Genomic DNA, 15,290 nt, shown 5'->3' with positions numbered 1-15,290 from the left:
ATGCATTGTGGACATGGTCAAGTTCAAAAGTTTACTTTTATTTGAGGCCAATAGAGGGAGACTCCGATTGGGTGCGGTGGTTACAAGGTTGTGAACGAAGGGGATGCAATCCTGTTGCTTTAGTGCTTCCCGTCGTGAAGGAGGTCACTGCACATGAAGGCGAGGGTGACTACGAAGGACAGAGCAGTCAGGTAGAAGGAGGAAATGCTTATGGTTATGAACAAGGACAGAGCAGTCAGGTAGAAGGAGGAAATGCTTATGGTTATGAACTAGGGCAGAGTAGTCAGGTAGAAGGAGAAAATGCCGATGGTGATTACAATGGCGAGGTGGACGCTGACGAGGTAGATGGGCACATGCAGAACCAGATGGAAGAAGAAGACACCGATGTTGAAAGGGGTCATGCCGATGATTCTGACGAGTCAGATGAAGAAGAAAATGCAGAGGAGGTCCCGAATCCTGCATGGTGGAATCATGACTTATCATCTGCAATGACCGTGAATGATGGACATGATTCAGCCTGGCAATATCACCAGAACAATATTGCGACGGGTGCTATGTATCCGAACAAGCAAGCCCTGAAGGATGCAATAATTAATTGGGCAATGCCCACGCAAAGGGTTTTCACAGCTCAGGTGTCCAGTCAGAAATTCCTGACAATGGTATGCAAGAATGCAGATTGTCCCGCGAGGGTGCACGGCTTTCTCCCTAAGTATGGCACAAGTTGGGTGATAAGTGACTTAGTTAATCACACTTGTCTTATTGCCTGCATCCCTCAAGATCATGCCAACCATTGATCCATGCTTATTGCTCGATTGTTTTACGATGAGATAGTGCAGGGCAAAGCTACGGAAGTGAAGGCAGTCCAGACAAAAGTCTTCGCCAGGTTCAAGTACAGAATTTCTTATGGCAAGGCTTGGAGGGCTAAGCATGCGGCGCTTGAGAGGAGATTTGGTTCTTATTTTGATGCATATGACTCTGTTGTCCACCTCCTCCACACCCTGCAGCAGCGGAATCCAGGCACCTATATCGATATCCAAGACATGTTCATGCCAGAGTTCCCAACTGTGAGGGTGTTGCATCGTCTCTTCTTATCTTTCAGTGTATGCATTGAAGCTTTCAGGCATTGCCGACCGGTGATATGTGTTGACGGTACTTTTCTCACATGCAAGTACAAGGGTCAGATCCTCACAGCCATAGGTCAAGACGGCCAAAATCAAGTCGTCCCACTGGCATTTGCTTTTGTGGAGAGTGAGAACATTGAAAGTTGGACATGGTTCTTTAGGCAGTTGAAAATATCAGTTGTGAAGGAGAAGCCCAATGTGTGCATCCTTCATGACAGGCATGCAGGTATACTCAGTGCGATAAGGACACTGACAAACCCAGGCCCTGAGGAACAAGTTCCATGGCAGGACTTGCAGAGCCATTGGTGCATGCGCCATCTGGGGGCTAATTTCTTCTCGCAGTTTAGAAATAAGAACCTGATGAATCTGTTCAAAAAACTCTGCAAGCAGAACCAGTTATGGAAGTACAATTTGATACGCGACAGACTTAATGTGTGCACACAGAGACACGTGAGGGACAGGAATGCTGCAAGAGATGCAGCGGTGAGGGCACATGTTGAAGCAGTAGCTGCACAGTTGGCAACAGGAACAGCGGCCGTGGAGGAGGAGCCTGTTGGGCTATGTGACCTGCCAGGCTTTGACCCACCTGGTACTAGGAGAAGGCTCGGGAGGTCGATTAAAACCTTCGAGCAGTGGATAGAGCATGAGCCTCTGGAGAGGTGGTCTTTGCTACATGACACACATGGAGCAAGGTACGGTGTCATGACAACGAACCTCGCGGAAACATACAACTTTGTCCTCAGAGGAAACCGGGCATTGCCACTTACAGCCATCGTTGAGGGTATTTTCTATGGCACCGTCAAGTATTTCAGAGACAGACGTCAAAAAGCAGAGTAGCATATCTTGAACAACCCAAATACACGGTACTGTGAAAGAGTCACAAAGTACATGGACAACAAGATGCAAAAAGCTAGGTCACACACTGTAGTCGCCATCGGTAATCAAGAAAGAAGGTTTGAGGTCCGCTTAGCCAACAACAAATTCGGATGTGCAAATGAGTTGAGGACGCATGAGGTGAAAATTGGCAATGAAGCCTGGCCAACGTGTGAGTGCACATGCAATAAACCGAAATTGCTTCACCTACCTTGCTCACATGTACTTGCTGCTTGCGGGCAGCTTGGAATGGACGCAATATCGTTTGTGTCTCCATTTTTTCTGAAAGAGTCTGTCCTCAATACCTGGACAGGTGAGCTGATGGGTTTTCATCAATGGGTAATTTCAACAGCGTCAACCCCGCCGAAAGGCGTTACATTCCAAACCCAAAGCATATGCGTACAAGTAGAGGCAGACGGCAGTGTCAGTGCATCCGAAATGATATGGATGATCTGAAGCAGGAGGTCCGACTAGGCAATGCATTCTATGCAATGAATTTGGCCATAGGGACACTAATTGTCCCACTTTCGTCACTGGGCGTGGACGAGGCAACCGGGGAAGAAGAGGAGGTAGAGGCAGTAGAGGAGTAAGGGCGAGAGGAAGAAGCTAAGCTAGCAGTAGTATGTTCTGAATTTGTATTAAGTGTGGCACTATGTTCTGAATTTGTATTAAGTGTGGCACTATGTTCTGAATTTGTATTAAGTGTGGCACTATGTTCTGATTTTTTTAAGTGTGGCACTATGTTCTGAATTTGTAATAAGTGTGACACTATGTTCTGAATTTTTATGAAGTGTGACACTATGTTCTGAATTTTGTATGTGCAGGAATGTCGGGATTGTGGTTGCTGAATGGGGACATTGATAGGGGTCATCGTGCTGCGATATGGTATGAGCGCAAGCTTGAGCCTCTGGTCACTCGCACTCCTAAGGAAAACTGGAAGATACACTCAGGATGGCTACAGCGGTACGTGCTTTATTAATTTGCACACTGACATGCATATTAATGGTTGAAATGGGAGACACTAACTGAAAAGTTCTCTGATGAAGGTTGAAATGGGCCGGCCTTTTACCTTTCGCGCGTCTGGTTGAGTCTATCCCGGGTGAGAAACGCCTCGCCATTGATGGGTCTTTGCTGAGCTGCTTAGTGGACCGTTGGAGGCCAGAGACCCACACGTTTCACTTCAGATGGGGAGAGATGGCTCCTACTCTGGAGGATGTGTCACTTTTGCTCGGACTACCGTTGGCAGGTCATGCCGTAGGACTGTTGGACGCACCGGCTGGTTGGGAGCGAGCTCTTACACAACGTTTTCATGGTGTTTTTCCGGATGCTCCGGATTTGGTATGGGAGCATCACGGACCTAAGTATGAGTGGTTGCTAAATTTCCGGGTAATTTCCCCTACCTATTATCTTCAATTATCGTGCATACAGTTTTACAGAAAATAATTGCGGCTTACTAATACTTTCTCTTCGCTTAATGCAGATCCAGAACTTCCGGGCGCCGTTGACTGCGGAACAGATCACTCGGAGCCTGGAGGCCTACTTACTGTGGCTTTTCGGCAAGGTGATGTTCACGGAGGACCATGTCACCACTATTAGCGCCCTCTACATCCCTATGGCACTCGAGATAGCGAGCGCTCAGACGGCGGATCAGATCAGACAGAGGAGTTGGGGTTCGGCGGTCTTAGCGGCTACATACCGAGGTATGTGCAACGGTTGCCAGCTTACATCGAGAAAGCCGGCCCTTCTTGGATGCCCTCTATTCCTACAGCTGTGGTCGTGGGAGAGGTTCTCTATAGGGCGACCAGATGTACGTGTTCATGAGCCTATAGACGCCTTGTTTGATGTTGACGGCATCGACATGCCTACTTTCGGTCTGTGTTGGACACGTCGCGAGGTATGGCGCACCGTGTTGTAGTTTAATGCAACTTTTTTCTGCACAAGAGATAGTTCGATGCTAGCGGCTACTATCTTTTCTTCTCTGCAGAGACGCTTTGCTAGTGATCAGACCAGGAAGGCATACACAGCATTGAACGAGCAGTTCGATGCGTACACCGGGGTCATCTGGCAGCCCTACAGGGAAGCAGCCATACAAGCGAGATACCCTGGTGGTATGTCTGTGCTATGCACAAGGGACCGAGATTACTGGATGACAAAATCTAAGATCATCTTCGATGTCTTCGTCGAGGAGATGGCACAACAGAGGGTTATGAGGCAATTTGGTCTTCTGCAGTTGGAGCTACCTCCCCCTATAGAGAACCCGGTGCCAGCACACATCCACAGGTATTAACCAATTTTTCAATGTTGCATTATCTTTCATAGTACTCCATTCGAAGCTTTAGGTAATTGTTGAACACACACCACAATTTTAGGACGACAAGGAAGGGCATGACCAGGACTATTGCTGACTGGCTAGTTAGACTAGAGCCGTATGTTATAGAATGGGAGACAGCAAACACAAATCAATGGCACGAGAATCACAATTTCGATCTCGATGAATTCAATCTCTATTTGCGGCGCTACATGACCGGAACACGGTTACGCATTGTTGAGTACTCCCACCCAGAGGAGATACCAGATCCTACTCCGTCGGATATGTACCCGAGCTATGATACTTCGGGCTCTAGGCAGTACGCGGTAAGATATATTTTCTTTACGTAATGTTGTCACATACTTTGACGTGCAAGAAACAGACATTATTAATCGTCATGGAAATTTGCAGGCTACCTTGACACGCGAACTCTACGACGACGTGACCACCTTTGGACGATCACTATCGTCTAGACCTCTTCTTCAGCATCGTCCAGTGCTACAGCCGTTCTTCGAAAGAATTCAGAATAAGATACAGACTGTGTACGAGGCTATCACGTGCACCCGGAGAACCGATGTTGTTCAGCACCAGCAGGAGCAGCCGCGTCACTCCATGCACCGACATCAACCACGTCCACGTCTAGCACATCAGCCGACAACCAGGCCACCCCGTCCTGACCAACCTGGCAGTTCTACGTGGCACCCGCAGCACTATGGTCCCACGTCGAGCTTCGTGTTTTCTCCACAGCCACAGCAACACGGTCCCTCGTCGAGCTTCGTGTTATCTCCACAGCCACAGCAGCACGGTCCCTCGTCCAGTTTCGTGTTTGAGCCAGAGCAGACGTCACAGCCAGCAGGTATGTGTCTTCATATTTATTGTTTCCAATATTAATTGACGCGACCTCATTCTTCATGATGAAACGTTCCATCGCGTGGGAGCCTATGGATATCAGGCGTCTATGTCGGCATCACATGATACGTGGGGGAGTGATCAACATCCCGAGGACAACATACAGGCTCAGATGTCGCAGCACACCCAGTGGATGAACATGTTTTCGACTCCTCCACCAGGCCCCACACAGGATACACAGCATGACCAGGGATAGTCTGAGATTCCTCCTCGTCACATTAGGGCACCCGACAGGTTGGGATGGTCGCCGCTTCCAGATCCACCTCCCCGCCAGGCCAGACGTCGTCACTGACGCTTCTATCTATCAGTAGAGACATTACCATCTATTTTTGTGTGAGACTTATGTCTATTCTATGTATGAGACAAATGACTATGTACTTATGTACGAGACATATGCCTACTCTATTTTAGTACTCTGTTATCCGAACTACAAGATCATATTTAGATAGAACATAATATTCATACAACGAGACATTACAAACAACTAGATAGAAGTACATCTAAATTAAATGGTACGTAACTGAACTCACAACATACAACATAAAAACTACATGAAGTCATCATCGTCATCCTCGATCGATGCAGAACTCTTGCCCTTCGACGATGAAGAACTCTTGCCCTTCGACGATGCAGAAACCTTGCCCTTCGATGATGAAGAACCATTTCCCGCCATATGTTCGCGCCAACTATTTCCTGCCACCCATTTCCCGCCACCCGTTTCCCGCCACCCATTTCCCGCCAACCCTTTCCCGCCATACCGCAGTCGTTCTTTCCCGCCATTTTCTCCTCTCTACCTATAAAACCCCCTTCAGACGGAGGTGGATAAGCATTGCAGTGTGGTGGAGGTGAAGCTGTTGTTCGTCGTTCTTCGTTGGACGCGGAGCACCGGCAGTTTGGTGGCCGCCGTTCGTCGTTCTTCGTTCGCACGCACGCTTCAAAGGTATATTTCAGCCCACATTTTTTTTTTCGTAGGTGCTCCGGTAGTATGGCTAAGGGGTAGGTTAGGTACTCAATGCGATTTGTGTGTTGCAGATGGCTAAGGGTACTCAGTGGGTGCTTAGCCCTATTGTTCATGTCCAAGGATTTTCTCCAAGTGTTGTGCAAGTTAGTGAAGTGGACCTCACTTTTGATTGGTTGAAGACTAAATTCATGTTGAAGCAAGGGTTGAAGGAAGACGATTTGTGTACTACGTCAGCAGGAAGCAGTCAGATGACCCTGGGGAAAGAAAATTGATTGACATAACTGATGATGGCAAGATTCAAAAAATGTTGAGCGAATGGGAATGGAAAAGGGTTGTTGAGTTGCATTGCTACAGGAAACCGAGTTATATGTGATGAATTTGTCATTCGAGATCCGCCTCTCCGCCAGGCCAGACGTCGTCACTGACTCTTCTATCTATCAATAGAGACATTACCATCTATTTCTGTGTGAGACTTATGTCTATTCTATGTATGAGACAAATGACTATGTTCTTATGTACGAGACATATGCCTACTCTATTTTAGTACTCTGTTATCCGAACTACAAGATCATATTTAGATAGAACATAATATTCATACAACGAGACATTACAAACAACTAGATAGAACTACATCTAAATTAAATGGTACGTAACTGAACTCACAACATACAACATAAAAACTACATGAAGTCATCATCGTCATCCTCGATCGATGCAGAACTCTTGCCCTTCGACGATGAAGAACTCTTGCCCTTCGACGATGCAGAAACCTTGCCCTTCGATGATGAAGAACTCTTGCCCTTCGACGATGCAGAACCCGGAAGCGGCGGCATGAAGATATCATCTTCGTCCTCGCTCTCCTCAGTCCATAAACATGGATTATTTGCTGCAATCCTTCTGAAAGTTTCACTCTTCGGCACCACTACCTTCTTCCACCTTTCATGCAACCTAAGAAGTTCTTTACGTACCTCCTTATAGGTCCTTTCAGGCCACCCAGACCTACGTAATTGGTGAGCCAACTCATTCATTATGGTGTCACTACCGGTGAGTTCGTCCCATGGAACTATCCTATTATCCATCCTGAAATCGGTAGCTAGCCTCAGAAGAGTCCTGCTCATCCCAGGGTGAAAACTACGATCGAAAGGATAATGGGACATCTCAACTACACTACACTGCAATGCTTATCCACCTCCGTCTGAAGGGGGTTTTATAGGTAGAGAGGAGAAGATGGCGGGAAAGAACGACTGCGGTATGGCGGGAAAGGGTTGGCGGGAAACGGGTGGCGGGAAACGGGTGGCGGGAAATAGTTGGCACGAACATATGGCGGGAAAGAACGACTGCGGTATGGCGGGAAAGGGTTGGCGGGAAACGGGTGGCGGAAAATAATTGGCGCGAACATATGGCGGGAAAGGGTTGTGCGGAATACGTCATAGTTTTACAAAAAAAACCAGGGATCATTCGGAAAAAAATGGTGGCATGCACCAATCGGCCCACAGCAGGCCAACTGAGCCTAGTCGGCCCACTGCATGCCTATCGGCCAACTGCAGGCCGACTGGACCCTGTCGGCCAACTGCAGGCCGACTGGACTTGATCTGGTAGCCGACAGCCCAATCGGCCAGCAGCAAGCAGATGGGCCACCAGTCGGCCTGCTATGGGCCGATTAGGTCCAGTCGGCCTGCAGCGGGCCGACGGTGTATTATTTTTGAAAACAATATTTTCGGCCTAATATTTCTGTAATTTAATAAAAAAAATTATTATTTAAAAAAATTAGCCCCTGACGATCTATTAGCAAAGTTGCGTCAGGGGAAAGGTCTACATGAAGATGCACTAGCTCGTTTACCAAAACAATGCTGGTACTACTAATCCACGTATGGATCAAGGAATCATACGTCTCTTAATATCGAAAACTGAGGATATCAACATTACACGTCGGCCGGTCTCCGCCTCGGTGTCCACTCCGAGTCCCCGCCGGCTTTACCTTGCTCCAACCTTGCCTCATCTGCAGCAGCAAGCCTGGGCCTCGCTTCGTCGCCGTTTCCACCTGCTGCTACTGAACCGGCCTACGGTTTCCTCCTCCGCCTGCGAGCCTTTGCCCGACCCGGAAAAGGAGGATGAACCCGCCTCGGTTGCCTCTGCCCCTGCCGCGTTGAGTCGCCGCAGCTGCACTGAGCCGTCCCTGCCGCGTTGAATCATCGGGGCCGCGTTGAACCGCCCCTGCCGCATTGAGTCGCCGTTTTGCCGCGTATTGAGCCGCCGGTCAGCTCCGAGCCGTTGGGGCCACATTGAGTCGCCTGCCTCCGTTTCTAAGTCACCAGGCCGCCTGCCTCCGCCGGCCGCCGCCACGGGTCTCTGTACCCGCGCGCCTGTCTCCTCGAGCCGCCGCTGCCGACTCACCGGCGCACTGCCGTTCCTCACGGCCATGGCTCCGCCTCTGCCGCAGTTCACCTCGCGAGTCAAATCTGCTCCAAGCCTCCAACCGAGCCAAACCGCCGCCGACCCGGCTGCGCCTTCCGGCCTGCTGTGTGAGTCGCCTCACCTCCACTTGCCTCCGAGCCGCTGTTTTGCCGTCACGGATCACCCTCAGGCCGGCACTGTTGCCTCGCCTCCGAGTCGGAGTGTATTTCAAGTCGCTCCGGTGCCCGTTTGAGTCGCCAAACGCTGAGTGGCCTTCTTTGACGTCACCTGCCGCCTCATCCAGTGCCAAGCAGCCGCCGAGCCGCTCCACATCCTCACTGCGTGGCCCCCGAGCGCCTCATCACGGCCCCCCGTTTCCTCTACAATGGCCGCGTCAAGACCGCCACGCCCATCTACCAGGTCTCCTTCGTTGCGACCCGCCGTCGGCACGGCCCAAGCCGTCTTGTTGCAAGGGCTTCGCTATGTTGAGCCGCCTGTTGCTCTGAGCTGCCGTCGCTCCTCCGCACCGGGTCTCGCCATGACCCGTTTCCTGAGCCGGCTCTGACGAGTCGCCGGCCTCGCCTCCATGCTTCGCTGACCCCCCCTCGGTTACAGTCGTGCTTAGTCTCCGGCATTCAACCTGTGCGTCAAGTCACCATCGCCGAGTCACCGGGTGGCCTCACTTCCGCGGCCCTGCTCTAAATCGCTGGCTTCGCCCACCGCCACCGCCGGTTTGGCCTTCCGCTCTGCTCTGTGCTGACCACCGGCATGTGCTTCTCAGTCCGCTTTCGGTAGCCTCTGGAGCAGGTCGTGGATGCCTCTGAAAATCTAGGTGTGTATCCTGAGATCGAGCAGTGGTGAAACAATCTCAGGCAGTGGTTCTCTTTAATCCTGATGAGCATGTTTGTTGAAAAGATTAAGGCAAGCCATATTCAGGTTAAGCAAACAACAGATAGTATTGAAGTTCAGTTAATGTTAGCCAAGTTGGAAGCGACACCACCAGTTAGCTTATCTCCACTCGGTGGGAGTAAAGAATGGCAGCCAACGGACATCGTTAATAAGGATGGTATTCTTAATCAAAAGAGGGCTGCACTTCCGCGATCTCAGCACCGGGGGTTAACACTCTGATGAAGGGAGATCTTATAAAAGACTTGCTATCACAGAGTAGCGTCCGCACTGATTATATTGTGCATAGAGTTCAAGACTTGCTGAAAGAACGTATTTGAAGAATTATGATTACATACGCTGCTGTGGCCTTCTCATTGCCAAGTCGCCACCTTGCTCCGGTTTTTTCTGTCGCGGCCCCAAGCCATCTCAGTCGCCGCCGCGCTCGGGCCGCCGCCTCTACAGCCCGCCCGCCATTGTTCGTTTCGGGTCGCCTGCTGTGGCCGTAAACCGCCTTGCCGAATCCAAGTGCTGCCTTAACACGCCCGCGGTGAGCCGCCCTGTGTTGCTGAGTTGCCGGGTGCCTCGATCGCCCGCCTCCGTCGCCATGATGTGCCGCTGAGCCGCCTTACCTCGGCGGTGAGCCGCCATGCCAGCCCTGTGCCCAGCGCCGTCTCCGCTGCTTCACCGCGAGCCGCCGTGGCTCAAGCCGCCGCCCGTTGTTCGGCCGTGAGCCGCCTACAGCCGGCCCAGCTGCTCTCGAAACCGGTGGCTGCCTTGCGCCCTGCCGGTTTGCTCTGTCCCGCTGCTGTAACAAGTTGTTGTAGATTGGAAAGGGGGATTTCAAGACCAGCAAGATGCTCCACGTGAAGAGCAAGAAAAAAGTACTAGCATGCATGTACACTGCGTACATGTTACGTGGAGCTAAAAAAAGAAGAGCCAACTACTACTTCATCTTCGTCTACTAGTGCTGCTTCTCAAGAAGAGGTCAAGATCCACGATTAGCTCACATCAAGACAAAAAAGGGAAGAAATGCTGATGACCCATATATCTCAATTAATTCCTACCCTGCGTACGGATCATTTGTCGTCTCGACAAGTCAGGTGATATCCGTCTAAGTCTATTTTACTAGCACATATTGTTTTTGTCAAAGAGCAATTATTTCGGTCTGTATATTTTTATATGCAGGACAATCATTCACTTCAAAGTGGAGTTATATTGCGGATACGGAGCACATGACAATTATAGTATGTTATCAGCCTTGTCTGCACCGGATGGCTCAATGGACAGTTTGTGTGAATTCATGTCGCGTTATCAAATGTCAAAGATATATAATGAGTGTTGCGAAGATCATCAACTCGCCACCTTACTTCCAGCTTCAACGTATTACAGCGTTCCGCTGTTCAAACTATATGCCGGTTCATATCACGGTCAAGTATGAAGAATCTCAAGCCACCTCCTTGAGTCGTCTTAAGACTCGGAGGCTACACAGATATAACTCCGCCAAATCTTGCCAATTTCAGCATATTCAAGAACCCCGGGTCATTGAAGGAAGAAAAATAACCCGGCCCCGGAGGCTACTGCCCTATTGGTAAAAATTTAAAGGCCGTTAGAAAGTTTCCAACTTAAAAAAAGAAGAAGAAGGATTCCGGTTCAAAATCCGGCTAAAGGGAAATCTGTCTCCCACAAAGCTCTGAAGTTCTCAATATTCGGTTTAAAATTCCGGCTCAAGAAGAATTTATCTCTCGCAAGGTTCGAGTTTTTAGAAAGTTACAGGTTGCCGAAGAGAACATGCTGCCATGATGCGCGGTCAAACATGGGTATCCTGCCTTATTGGCTTATCTTATTGGTCACTTGGGGGCTTCCTGCTCAATGAGCATAGCTGTGCTTACGCTCTTGATCCGGCTTACACGCCTTATTACAAATCACTTGGGGGCTTCCTGCCCAAATTAAAGGATTATCAAAGAGAACTTGCTGCACTGCGCAGTTCAAACATAGGCGTCCTGCCTTGAGGCTCATTATATGTCATTTGGGAGCTTCCTGTTCAAACATAGGTGTATTCACCAAAGAGAACATAGCATTACTACCCTTTTAATTGGCTTGGAACGCCAGGTGTATAACATCAAAGAAATTTCCGAGTTATCCTGCCTGTATATCATTGGTACTCCGCCCAGGTAATCCTAGAATGACCCGCCATGTTTTTAGCAAGTCAATCCTTTAAAATAAGACCCTGAACTTGTTAAAGTTAGACCGACGGTTTGTCATGTGAGGACCGCCTTACGGATAGCGAGGAGAAACCCAGGCTATTAAGCCGCCTTCATTTAAACTTGGTTAAACCTGCTTGTTTGCAAGATGCTACTCCGAACCCCGTGTACTCTCGATAAGTCAATCCATATGGACCCTGAACTTATCCTGGTTAAAACATCGATTGGGTCATGTGAGAGCTGGCTTATGGAAAGCAAGGATACGCCGGTGACTATCATGCTAGTTTCATTGAAGTAAGACTCGAGCTTCGAAAGCCGACATTTTTTATAGTCTGTTATCATACACAAACATCATCATACATTGCATCATCATAGCTTGCATCATATATTCATGGATATACTGGTTTATATGGCAGGAATCGGTTTTCAAGCCGGATTATATTATTCAAATCTTGAATAGCCAACATGGCTGGATTTTTATTATGGTTATCAATAACCAGTATTATGATTGAGGTTTTCAAAGTCGCTTCAGCGCAATGGCTATTATTTTATCAATGGATATGATTTATTCTACAACGGGAGGAATAGTCCCGAGTCGTTGCAGGCTTACGACCCGGTACTTGGGGCTACATTATTCAGATTGAGATTACATCAAATATGCAAGTCCCATGTCACTGCCAGCATGCACCATGGCACTGTGGGGCTAATGCAAGATCATTTTTTACTTGCCTTATTGTAGACCCGGCTCATCACATCGTAATGAGTCGGCCCTTGGGGGCTACTAATTGCTCTTGCCAAAAATTCAAAATACACAAGCCTTAATCCATTATATTGAAGGGTCCATTGCTCAGTTGGTACAACACAAGGCTCTTAACCTTGTGGACGTGGGTTCAAGCCCCATGGTGGGGGTTACATCATATGATGTTATTTTCAATGAAGTATATATAAAGTCCCTGCTCATTATTGCATAATGACCCGGCCCTTGGGGGCTACACTGATTGAAGTAAGCTGTTACTACGCTCCCTTCTTAAGACTTGGGGGCTACAGGTAATATGGATATGAGGAAGGTATGCCTTCAAATTTTTAGTTATGAGTGAACCAGGTCTCATATTTTTTATGAAGAAGTTTGCAAAGGTTATCTCCTCCGGGTTATTCAGATAACTTAAGATCATATGGATTTTTTCATCAACGTCATAAGTATTGAAAATTGGCACAACGTCAGACGAATTTTATCAAGTCAAGGCAGTTGAAGATAATAAGGGTTATTTTTTCTCCAAGGAGCCAACGTCAGTTTATTGATATGACAGAGATTCAGAATTTTCAGGAGCTGGTTAACTGGTATTTATTGAGTGAGCCGGTCCCTTTACATATTCTTATTTTAAGAGTTTAGCATGAATAAATTCAAAGCTAAACTAGGGGCTAATGTTGGGGATATACCCCACGACCAAGACCCGACTCATAAGGATGAGCTGCCCTGAGGCTTAAGTCATCTCAGATGCTAACCCGACTGGTGAGACCCGGCAGACAGTTGTAAGCCGACAGATAGTCTCTGACCCGGCAGACAGTTATAAGCCGGTAGATAGTCTCCTGACACGGTAGACAGTTATAAGCCGGTAGATAGTCTCTGACCCGGCAGACAGTTATAAGCCGGCAGATAGTCTCTGACGCGGCAGACAGTTATAAGCCGTCATATAGTCTCTGACCCGGGAGACAGTTATAAGCCGGCAGATAGTCTCTGACCCGGCGGATGGTTATGACCCGGCAGACAGTTATAACCCGGCAGACAGAGTCTCCTGGGGTTAATAAACCTGAGACGTTAAGAAGCCCAAGACGTTAAGAAGCCCATGGAGAGAAGCCCGTCATGAGAAGTCAGAATAGTTTAAGTCTTAATCCGACTAGGACTCCACATGTAACCCGCCCCTCCAACTTATATAAGGAGGGGCAGGGCACCCTAAGAAGGGGGAGCAATCTTTAAGGCTAGACACAAAGGGGAGCCGGCTTATACAGCAACTCCCTCATGAACATAATGAGACCTAGACACAAACATCATGTAGGGCTATTACCGGATGATGTTTCCCGGGGCCCGAAGTTGTCTAAACCCTTGTCTTGTGTGTTAAACCGCCTCGCGTGTCTCACCCCGATCAACCCCTCTCAAGCTACCGCCTAGATGCGTTGGCCTCACGACTATGTCCTCACACTAGGACATCTGCCGTGACAAATCCACGACATCGAGGTTAAATTATCTCATGGGATGGGTCATATCAGTAATTTAATTTGACAAATACGACCCATCCTATCAGTTAAATTAACATCAACACAACTTCCCATCCAGTCACCCATCTGATGGCTGCTCCAGCCTGAGCACACTTAACTTGAGAGTTCTCTTACATGAGGTACTGGTGGAACAGCTAGGCCTTGCTGATATAGGATGCCTCTTTGCATCCTTATGGCGTATCTGGATGACCACCCGTCCCCCAATGGCCAATAGATGTTGTGTAGACAGAGTATATCACACGTCTTATTAGAAGCAATCGTCTATGTTATTATCGGTCTTCGCACACATTTCTGATTACAGACCTGTTTGCCGCGTATCACACACATCTTCTTATATTGAACCGTTTCTGTTCTCTTGTCTCAACTCAAAAAGTTCATCCGAGTGAGCCGCATGCCGTATATCGCAGAGACCTTGATCTGGCTGACTGTTTCTTTTGTGTTGCCTAATCACAAATGGTTCATCCGAGTGAAGCGTATGCTGCATATCGCACACACCTTCATCTGGCAGCCTGTTTCTTTTGTTCCTCCTCATCACAAACAATTAATTTAACTGAACCGTATGCCCCGCATCGCACACGCAACTATAATCTGAACCATGTTTGATGGCTCAGCCATCGCAAACGTTTTGCACCTTTTTAAACGGTTGTTTTACACCATCGTTTGCGATTATTGCATCGCACACAGTTTCATCGAAGGGTCTTTTTGATCGTAGTGTCGCGTTAGCAGCATCCTGCAGTAGTGTCTTGCCACAGCACAACTGACTGATGCCTTTCAGCTTGTAGCTAAGACTAAAGAAGCCAAAGTGATTCAGGCAGCAAGTTCGAAGGGTTTGTGCCAGCGGTACTGGCCAGTAACTCGAACACTACATCAACGCAGGACTGTGGGGTTTTCTCACTGTCTACAAGATCATTTTTATCACCTTTCGTGGAGACCAACAAGGTTGTCTCACTATCTTGAACCTTATCTGCATTACTTTCTCTACCATTGCAGAGTGGGTGCTCTTCTCCAATATTCTGTTCGCATACTACAAGAGAAACAAGCAGACACATCACAGGTTTAGCATGTAGTATACGAAACTCATTTTGGTAAACCGGTTCAGTAGTAAGGTGGACAGGATAACAACATGAAGCAAACATATGTCTATGTACTATGGTCACTGTATTGTCCATATGATTCTAGTTTATGTTGCCAAATCAAGATAGAGACACAGTTCAACTCATATATTTTTAAGACACGTCAGCATAGACAGAATATAAGTGTGAGAAACTACACAACATTGGCAACACTTGTAATATGCATCACATGAGAACATAACTGTTTATACAACTCAACATAGAGCAAGAAGTCAGAACAACAATCCA

The sequence above is a fragment of the Triticum aestivum genome, chromosome 1D, assembly GCF_018294505.1.
Source record: "Triticum aestivum cultivar Chinese Spring chromosome 1D, IWGSC CS RefSeq v2.1, whole genome shotgun sequence".
Taxonomy (NCBI): Eukaryota; Viridiplantae; Streptophyta; class Magnoliopsida; order Poales; family Poaceae; genus Triticum; species Triticum aestivum.
This window is presented reverse-complemented; position numbering follows the sequence as displayed.